Genomic DNA, 11,083 nt, shown 5'->3' with positions numbered 1-11,083 from the left:
ATGCCAAACCAGCTTCACTGGGAGACCAAATTTTAAACCAAGTTATGTCTTATCATTTGGTTCAATCAGTTGCAATTAATTAACCAAGTACCAACCCTGCAAGTACAAGTACAAGTGCAAGTGCAAGTACAACCCTGATTCCAAAAAAGTTGGGACAAAGTACAAATTGTAAATAAAAACGGAATGCAATGATGTGGAAGCTTCAAAATTCCATATTTTATTCAGAATAGAACATAGATGACATATCAAATGTTTAAACTGAGAAAATGTATCATTTAAAGAGAAAAATTAGGTGATTTTAAATTTCATGACAACAACACATCTCAAAAAAGTTGGGACAAGGCCATGTTTACCACTGTGAGACATCCCCTTTTCGCTTTACAACAGTCTGTAAATGTCTGGGGCCTGAGGAGACAAGTTGCTCAAGTTTAGGGATAGGAATGTTAACCCATTCTTGTCTAATGTAGGATTCTAGTTGCTCAACTGTCTTGGGTCTTTTTTGTCGTATCTTCCGTTTTATGATGCGCTAAATGTTTTCTATGGGTGAAAGATCTGGACTGCAGGCTGGCCAGTTCAGTACCCGGACCCTTCTTCTACACAGCCATGATGCTGTAATTGATGCAGTATGTGGTTTGGCATTGTCATGTTGGAAAATGCAAGGTCTTCCCTGAAAGAGACGTCATCTGGATGGGAGCATATGTTGCTCTAGAACCTGGATATACCTTTCAGCACTGATGGTGTCTTTCCAGATGTGTAAGCTGCCCATGCCACACACACTAATGCAACCCCATACCATCAGAGATGCAGGCTTCTGAACTGAGCGCTGATAACAACTTGGGTCGTCCTTCTCCTCTTTAGTCCGAATGACACAGCGTCCCTGATTTCCATAAAGAACTTCAAATTTTGATTTGTCTGACCACAGAACAGTTTTCCACTTTGCCACAGTCCATTTTAAATGAGCCTTGGCCCAGAGAAGACGTCTGCGCTTCTGGGTCATGTTTAGATACGGCTTCTTCTTTGAACTATAGAGTTTTAGCTGGCAACGGCGGATGGCATGGTGAATTGTGTTCACAGATAATGTTCTCTGGAAATATTCCTGAGCCCATTTTGTGATTTCCAATACAGAAGCATGCCTGTATGTGATGCAGTGCCATCTAAGGGCCCGAAGATCACGGGCACCCAGTATGGTTTTCCGGCCTTGACCCTTACGCACAGAGATTCTTCCAGATTCTCTGAATCTTTTGATGATATTATGCACTGTAGATGATGATATGTTCAAACTCTTTGCAATTTTACACTGTCGAACTCCTTTCTGATATTGCTCCACTATTTGTCAGCGCAGAATTAGGGGGATTGGTGATTCTCTTCCCAGCTTTACTTCTGAGAGCCGCTGCCACTCCAAGATGCTCATGTTAATGACCTATTGCCAATTGACCTAATGAGTTGCAATTTGGTCCTCCAGCTGTTCCTTTTTTGTACCTTTAACTTTTCCAGCCTCTTATTGCCCCTGTCCCAACTTTTTTGAGATGTGTTGCTGTCATGAAATTTCAAATGAGCCAATATTTGGCAAGAAATTTCAAAATGTCTCACTTTCGACATTTGATATGTTGTCTATGTTCTATTGTGAATACAATATCAGTTTTTCAGATTTGTAAATTATTGCATTCAGTTTTTATTTACAATTTGTACTTTGTCCCAACTTTTTTGGAATCGGGGTTGTATACATTTAACAAGGAAAATGAAGATCTATGTTATAAGATATACCGTACACACAAGATCATGTTGGTTAAGAAAAACAAAACTAAAATTTGGTTACTGAGATGGCTGATGTCAGAATCTGATGTTATTACTGTGTAACTTTGAGTGTCTTTGACATAACATTTGTGCTTGGTAATTGCTCTTGATAGCTGCGTAGTCACTGTAGTGTGTTTGTCTGTAGGGTGATTGGTGAACCATTTTGCATCACAGAATATGCCGCAGTGGTGCAGCCGCATGGACTCTGGGGCCTGTGATTGTATTGCCCAGACCAGTTGGTCTCCTAGTGGAAAATCCTTAAAAAATGCTCTGGTCCGCAGTGTTCAAGTCTGAGTCAAGTCCAAGACATTAAAGAAAATTTTGAGTCGAGTTCACTATTGATCCGAGTCAATTCCGAGAACAAGACTCCAATGGTGGCTGTTGCTGTCTTTCTGTGAAACCGTCTCTGCCACTGTGTTGGATTAATGTTACTGCTCGACTGCCCCATTTTAGTTAACAGGCCACAGATAAAAAGCTTGTTCATCGCTCAGCAAGCCCCGCCCACTATCAACAGGGCGAATAACATGAGAGAGGGTTAACACTAGCTAGTTCATTGCTCAGCAAGCAAGCCCCACTATCAACAGAGCAATGAACATAGCGTGTCACTTCCTTCTCTGGGTGGAGTCTTACCAAATGACGATTGAAGTTCGAGGTTGTCCTCGTCGTCTCCTCGATAGTTCTTCCTCATATGGAACACATAGCAGTGCATTTTTTCCCACTGCACGAGAAGTCTGTATAAGCAAAGCAGACAATCCTAGGGGCTTCTCTCCAGGTATTTTTAGCGCCATTAACATTAGTTTGTTCCTGAACATAATGTATGAACAGGTGAATGTGCATTCTTTTTCATGAAATTAGTATAAAAATTAATGTAGACATAAATATCTTATGCCAAATTATTATGGCATGTTACAAAAGATAAAGAAAAAATCAGAGTCCTCGTCTCCAATTTACAAGTCCGAGTGCAGTTAATTCATGAGTCCAAGTCATCAGTGCTCAAGTCCAAGTCAAGTCACGAGTCCTTAAAATTAGGGCACGAGTCGGACTCGAGTACTACAAGCCTGTCTAATTTAATAGTAATATTTTACACTTTCCCGTTATCTTTTACAAGCAGACCAAAGTACACTTTTGTGTACTTTTCACATACTCTAATTAGACTACATTAATGCATTGCTTGCAAACACACCCTTCTTAATTTCTGTCTTAATCTTAATTCTTAAGATGGATCGGCTATGGTAAAATTGACCCCTATGTGAATGAGTGTGTGAATGTGTGTGCATGGTGCTCCAAGAGGGACTGGCATCCCATTTAGGGTGTATATCTGTTTAGCACCCAGAGCTCCTGGGACAGGCTCTGGAACCAGCACGCCATCTTTACCAAAATGTATACTGTTCCTACTCATCTGGAGACATTGGGCATACCTAACAACCTGTGTTTTCTCTCTCCCCCTTCTTCTGTCTGTCCCTCTGAGTTACATGTCAATCCTGAGATCGAGATGCTGACCTCTTCTGCTCCTCGGACCTGCCTGATCCATCCTGATGCCCTGCGTTTGGCTGGAGTCTCATCACATCGCTCCTGTGGAGGACGGCCCCATATGGACAGTTGAAAGTCGCACTTAGAAGATGCTCTGGAGACTTACAGTAATGCTTTTATGGCTGAGGACTACAGTTAGCTTGCTAACTCTAGGACTGCAGTTGTCATGAACAGTTTTGCACTCAAGTTTCCATCAATGAACAGTTTATAACTTCAACAAAACAGACTTCATGTTAAAACTGTTATAATCACATTGTCTGTTATCACCCAAATGAGGATGGGTTCCCTTTTGAGTCCGGTTTCTCTCGAGGTTTCTTCCTCATGTCGTCTGAGGGAGTTTTTCCTTGCCACCGTCGCCACAGGCGTGTTCATTGGGGATAGATTAGGGATAAAATTAGCTCATGTTTTAAGTCATTCAAATTCTGTAAAGCTGCTTTGCGACAATGTCTATTGTTAAAAGCGTTATACAAATAAACTTGACTTGACTTGACCAAGATAAATCAATTGCTGAAGAGCACTCACTCACTCACTCACTCACTCACTCACTCACTCACTCACTCACTCACTCACTCACTTTCAGTAACTGCTTCCTGACCCAGGTCATAGTGGATTCAGAGCCAATCCCACAAACCGTGGGAATGAGACGAGAACACACCCTGGATGGGATGCCAGTCCATAGCAGGGCATCATACAGGCACATATTCACACACCCATTCACACCTACTTAGCTAATCCACCTGCCAGCACGTTTTTGGGAGGTGACTCACACACAACATGCACAGAAACTCCACACAGGCAGACACCTGAGCTCAGACGCAAACCCTGGATTAGTGAGATGGCAAAGCTACCTGCTGCACCACCACGCTGCTTACTGAAGAGTAGTGAATGAACGATCAGGACATTGACTGAAATACAATATTGCTGGGACAATTTTTTAAGATTTAAACATTTACAAATATTTCTGAATTATAACAAAAATATTAACATATTCATTAAAATTATTATTCTAGTGGGGGCGGCACAGTGGTGAGCACTGTTGCCTCACAGCAAGAAGGTCCTGGATTCGAGTCCAGCGGCTGGCGAGGGCCTTTCTGTGTGGAGTTTGCATGTTCTCCATGTGTCTGCGTGGGTTTCCTCTGGGTGCTCCGGTTTCCCCCAAAGACATGCAGGTTAGGCTAATTGGTGGCTCTAAATTGACCGTAGGTGTGAATGGTTGTTTGTTTCTATGTGTCAGCCCTGCGATGATCTGGCGACTTGTCCAGGGTGTACCCCGCCTCTCACCCATAGTCAGCTGGGATAGGCTCCAGCTTGCCTGCAACCCTGTAGGACAGGATAAGCAGCTACAGATAATGGATGGATGGATGGATGGATGGACGGATTCTAGTGATCTACTGTGACAAACTTGCATTCTGGTGAGCTTCACTATATCTGTTTCTATTGTAATAGTTGCATCTACTCATATAAAATGTTCTATTTCAAAGAGAGAACCAGGGAACAAGCACTGATGACTGAGTGGATGGGAATCCCAGCCACTTCTGTGGTTGTGCTCTCACACTCAGTCACAGGCTGCTAAGTGAGAGAGACAGCAATTAAGGAGACCCTGCTCAAATAGATAGGCTTCCAAAGGAGATTAAAAGAGAGAAACTGATTGTGCATGTCTGATTCTAGCTCATCAGAAAGTTCTCAGCCTGGAGGCTTAACTTTCAAAGAGAAGGTTATGCACAAGATTATGTGTATGTGTGCACCCACATGGACACACACACACACACACACACAAGAATGCACATAGACCACATTCATAAAGGCTTTTTACTATCCAGTAGTCTAGCATTAACATTCATTTCAGTGAAAATGATGCTGTCTGCACACATACATAAGCTTACGCTGTAAAATATTGACTGTAAATTTTACAGTGATTTACTGGCAATGGCGTCACCAATAACATACTGTAAAATGTTTACAATAAACAACTGTAAAACAAGTTAATTCATTAGTGGAAGTGACTGAATTAATGCAAGCTGGTTAGGTTTGTTGCAGTGACTTAGTTGTTTAGGCTGTGAATTGCAGAGCAGTAGGTTATGTGTTCAAATCCCAGCACTGCTGAGTTGGGTCCATGAGTAAGACCCTTAAACTTCAGCACGATTGCCTTAATTGTAAGTAGCTTTAAAAAAAAAAAAAAGGCATCAGCCAAATTATCAAATGTTCTGGGCTGTGTGTTACTCTATAAACAGATAATACAATTTATGATCAGCATATTCGATTTGGCATAGGTTTTACACCGGATGCCTTTCATGACACAACCCTCTCCAACCTATCCAGGCTTGGGACTGGTACTAAGTATGCACTGGCTTGTGCAACTCCAGTAGCTGGGTATTTTTACATAACCTGCACGTCCTTGAACAGTGGGAAGAAACCCATACAGACATGGGGAGAACGTGCAAACTCCATACAGAAAGGCCCCTGTTGGCCATGAGGTTCAATCTCGGAACCTTCTAGACAGTGCTAACCACTGTACCACCGTGCTGCCCATTACAGGACTTTACTGTAAATATGCAATATCTAAATATTATAGTTGTTGATTTTTTTTCAGTACTTCATTGGTAAACCTATTGCCAGTAAATTACTGTAAAATTTACAGTCTTTTTTTTTTACAGTAACTAATCTAAAATGACCTGCAAACACACCTACAAAACATAGGAGTGTGTGGTTGTTTTTTTATGGATGCTGAATATACATCACTATTGTGAACAAGCTACAAAAAAAAAAGAAGACTACATTATCCTCAACAAAATTCATTATCATTATAAGAGGACTTATATAATAGTCTACAAAAGAACTACAAAAAATATTGGGTTATTTTCATAGCTTGTTTGAGTGCGTCATCTCAGTGGGTTATTTCATATTATACTAAACCAAATTAGTTATCAGGTGGTGTAGTGGTTAGCACTGTCGCCTCACAGCAAGAAGGTTCCGGGTTCAAGTCCGGGTTAGGTTAATAGACCTAACCCATAACCACGTCGTTGCTTGTTGACCACAATGCATTATGGCTGATACCCGGGGTCAGCTCTGCTATATCATTTACTTTTGCCTTTGTTAAACACTGCATTGTTCTGTCTAAACAGTTTTAACCATGCCTAAAGTGAATTGCTGTGTGTCTTACTGTGTATCCACAACAAAGAGAACACCTAATTTGAGCTTTTATCAGCTGCCAGTTGAGAAGAAGAGAAGAAAGAAATTGATAAGTTTAATCCACAATGAAAACCTTCAAAATGAATCGAAATGGACAAGTGTTTGTAGCTTACATTTCTCTGGTGGGAAAAAGACATACATTCTTATAGAGGATTATAACAATCGACACTGTTCATCGTCTGAAATTAGAGATATTCCAAAGCCTGTAAAACAAAGAAGCGTTCTTCGGCCTTTGCCTCTCAACGTGCCGAAGCACTCGGCGGCTGAACGAGCCTGTCGGACCGATAAAACTCCCAAACCACGAAGGGTTCTCTTTCAGGTATGTATAATGTTCAGTGTACCTCATGAGCGGCGTATACTGAAGAAAATGCATTTATACTGAACATGGCACGGCAGATGAGTGGGTTTCCAAAGTTGTTTTTTATTTTGTAATATTTCCTGATATCAAGTTTTATTTAACTAATCACTCATTTATAAATGTTTTGATGCTGTTCATCTTGGCCCGGGATCACAAAGCAATCTTAGACTTAAGTCAACAGCTGATTTTTCATGAGAGTTTCTCTTACTGCATCTGTAACTTTCATTGTGCTGGATCAAGATTAAGTACAAGGCTAAGATTTCATTAGAACAAAGCTTCTTAGAAAATGGTAAGGAATAACTGAAGATTAAAAGAAACAAATTTAGATTTAAGTCTAAGATTGATTCGTGATCCGATATACGTCCTCAGAAATAAGACATTCTGAGATTTAATGTTGCTGTTGTACAGTGCGGTAGACTCGTTCTAGACTCTTACCTTCTCACCAAGCTTGATTTGGATTCCGATTTTCCTACTTTTCATTGTTGTTTGTCTCTGTGTTAGCCCTACGATGATCTAGTGACTTGTCCAGGGTGTACCCTGCTTCTCACCTATAGTCAGCTGGGATAGGCTCCAGCTTGCCCGCAACCCTGCACAGGATAAGAGGTGATGGATAATGGATGGAAATTAGTTACCATAATAGGTAGTTAATATGACCTAACACAGCAAAGAATGCTTTGTATTGATTCTTTTCCTATAACAACATGTCCTGTTGAACAAAATATTAGTTAGTCAAAATGTAACAATTCACAAATGGTTGTGTTTGAAAGTTCATGTTGTTGTTAATGTGTGTATCATTTCATAGTTATGAACAAGGGCGGCACGGTGGTGTAGTGGTTAGCGCTGTCGCCTCACAGCAAGAAGGTCCGGGTTCGTGGCCGACGAGGGCCTTTCTGTGCGGAGTTTGCATGTTCTCCCCGTGTCCGTGTGGGTTTCCTCCGGGTGCTCCGGTTTCCCCCACAGTCCAAAGACATGCAGGTTAGGTTCACTGGTGACTCTAAATTGACCGTAGGTGTGAATGTGAGTGTGAATGGTTGTCTGTGTCTATGTGTCAGCCCTGTGATGACCTGGCGACTTGTCCAGGGTGTACCCCGCCTTTCGCCCATAGTCAGCTGGGATAGGCTCCAGCTTGCCTGCAACCCTGTAGAACAGGATAAAGCAGCTAGAGATAATGAGATAAGATGAGTTATGAGTAAATCATGAGTCATTCAGAATAATAACATAAAATAAACGTTTCTTAAAAATGTTTCTCATAGTTTGCTCATGTACACTATTATTGAATCGTTAAAAGCTATGAGCAAAAGGTTGTGAATTAATTAAAATTAAAAAATGAACAAGTATCACAAATTGCTATGCTCAATGGTATCATTACTGCATATGGGCAATTCCATGTAAATGTCAACCTCACCATGCAAAAATAAAGCAACATGTAATACATCAAAACCACTCCCAGAGATCTCACCTAGGCCTGTATTTTACAGATGTGAACAAGCTGAACCAATTTGTAACCAACCTAATATGTCACTGTCAGTCTTTCTTTCTTATAATGTAAACCCCAAGCTAAAATCAACTTTGATCATGTACAATTCTATATTATTGCCACAAGCCACAGAAATGTATGCTAAAATCCACAAAACAGCAAAACAATAGCCATCCTAAATATTATTTAAGAACTTTGATAGTTTTAGCTGATATTTAGAGAGTTTTTCAAAGGGTTATGGTGGTTAAATTGCTGATTTTCTAAACATACACCATGTCTATTTCAGACGCGTCACATCCATAACGGAATTTCGTCACATCCATAACGCTGACTTTTCCTTCCGAAACTCTGCATGAAATACAAAATATTTTAAACAAAGATTTTTTAATATTCACCTTGGACCCCTCTATCAAATGGATATCTCCATTTCGACATTAGGTTTACGATTTCACAGAGTTTGATAAAAATGTACAGTCACCCAAGAAAAGTGATACTTTTTCTGTCACATCCATAACGCATCTTTTATTGGCATTTTCTGGCATGCCCTAGATGTACTATGGGAATTGTTCTTGTTCTATCACTTCTCCAGTATAGTACAGCCTTAAAATATGCAACACCTGTTTAAATACTGGGAGACAATAAAACATGCACTGGGTCATTTGTTGCCATTTTGAGTTCAAGTGTCACGTCCATAACGCTGGAATTGCTCATAATTAGGATCTCAGGTGCAGGGCTGGGGATAAACAACAATGCAACAACACTGCCCTCTTCTGCTACTTTGGTAGTACTGCACTACAAATATCCACATGAAGAAAATTCTGAAATCCTCAAGGTGTTTACCCTGACTGACTGAAAACTATTTGTAATGGCCAGAGGTGGACAAACTACCCAACTTCATTACTTAAGTCAAAGTACAGATCCCACTGGTCAAATGTTACTCCGATACAAGTGAAAGTTGTCCAGTCAAATTTTTTACTTCAGTTAAAGTACTGAAGTACTTACTTTTAAAAATACTTAAGTATCAAAAGTACATTTTCTGTCAACGCATCGTTGTATTATTGCCACAACGCTTACAAAACCTAATCCCGTTACCAAAGACAGAAATGTGAATTCACAAAATGAACGCATGCTGTGCCATCATGGTGGTTTAACGTTAAGCTAGCTAGTCTGTGAAACTCCACCTGACATGCTAGCAAACGCTTTTCAAACTCTAAATCATATTGGGTAGTTAATGCTACTAGAAAATAAATATTTCTATATTCTAAGAATTTCATTGTGCAAGAGGACATGTCTTTACTGTGCATATGACAATAAACACTTTGAACTTGAACTTCTGTTTAATTGGCAAGATTATGCTAAAACATATTTCTGAAAGGACTTCAGATAAGTTAACGTTATTCGTGTTAGTGTAACTCCATTTTTACATGCTAACTAACAGTGTCCAAGTTAACTAGCTATGTGTTAACGTTAGTCGTAGGCGGGCAAATCCATAGAAAGTCATTTGACTAACCAGATTGCATAGCTATTGCAATGTTATCGCTAGCTCTAAAAGCACACACAACTTTGTTGGAAGCTTTCTCTTGGAATAAAACGTTTATATGCCTCAATATGCTTCCGCAGGTTGGATGGCGAGTTTTTGTAGGCCGTAATGTGGTTCGTTTTTGGCAAACATTTAAAACGAAATGAATCTTTAATCCTTTCAGAAAACTGAAACATGGGTTCTAGGTATGGCCACGGGTGCGTGCGTTACCCAGAAGAACCGTCTCCTTCCATTCTGCCATCAACTGATCGTCTTAAATAACGCTGCTGAGAAATCACTGAGCTTGATTTTATCCAGTCTATGGACGTGACGTGACCCTAGTGATTACTGATAGACTGTCTCAGTGTCACCTGTGAAAAAAACAATCACGTTTTAGAAAAGAAAAGAAAACACATCCACTTTCAAAGCTGCTTCATAGTAACGAGTAACGAGGACCTTGACAGAAATGTAGTGGAGTGAAAAGTACGATATTTGCCTTTCAAATGTAGTGAAGTTAAAGTCATAAGTTTAAAAAAAAATACTCAAAAAAGTACAGATACTCAAAAAGTGTACTTAAGTACAGTACTCAAGTAAATGTACTTCGTTACTGTCCACCTCTGGTAATGACATATTTGGTAATTTGGGACACATGTTTTCATTGGTTTAGGCCTTTATGTTCATCCTCAATGATATTTATTGTTATTGACAGATTATTGATTTAATTACTTATACAGAGAATCAGTACGTCAAATTTTTAAGAAGAAACAGAAACCTTTATTTGTCACATGCACACTTCAAGGACAGTGAGATTCATCCTCTGCATGTAACCCACCTGAAGCAGTGAACACACACCCAGAGCAGTGGGCAGCCATACTACAATGCCCAGGGAGCAGTTAGGGGTTAGGTACCTTGCTCAAGGGCACGTCAACCCAAGGCCGCCCCATATTAACCTAACTGCATGTCTTTGGGGAAAACCGGAACATCCGGAGGAAACCCACACAGACATGGGGAGAACATGCGAACTCCACACAGAGAGGCCACACCGGCCGCTGGGCTCAAACCTAGAACCTTCTTGCCACCATGACAATACAATTTTCCCAAATCATCTACATATTCGTATATTGTATGAACACAGTAGACAAAGTAAGGGGCAGCACGGTGGTGTAGTGGTTAGCACTGTCACCTCACAGCAAGAAGGTTCTGGGTTCGAGCCCAG

Source organism: Neoarius graeffei, chromosome 3 (genome assembly GCF_027579695.1).
Source record: "Neoarius graeffei isolate fNeoGra1 chromosome 3, fNeoGra1.pri, whole genome shotgun sequence".
NCBI lineage: Eukaryota > Metazoa > Chordata > Actinopteri > Siluriformes > Ariidae > Neoarius > Neoarius graeffei.
This window is presented reverse-complemented; position numbering follows the sequence as displayed.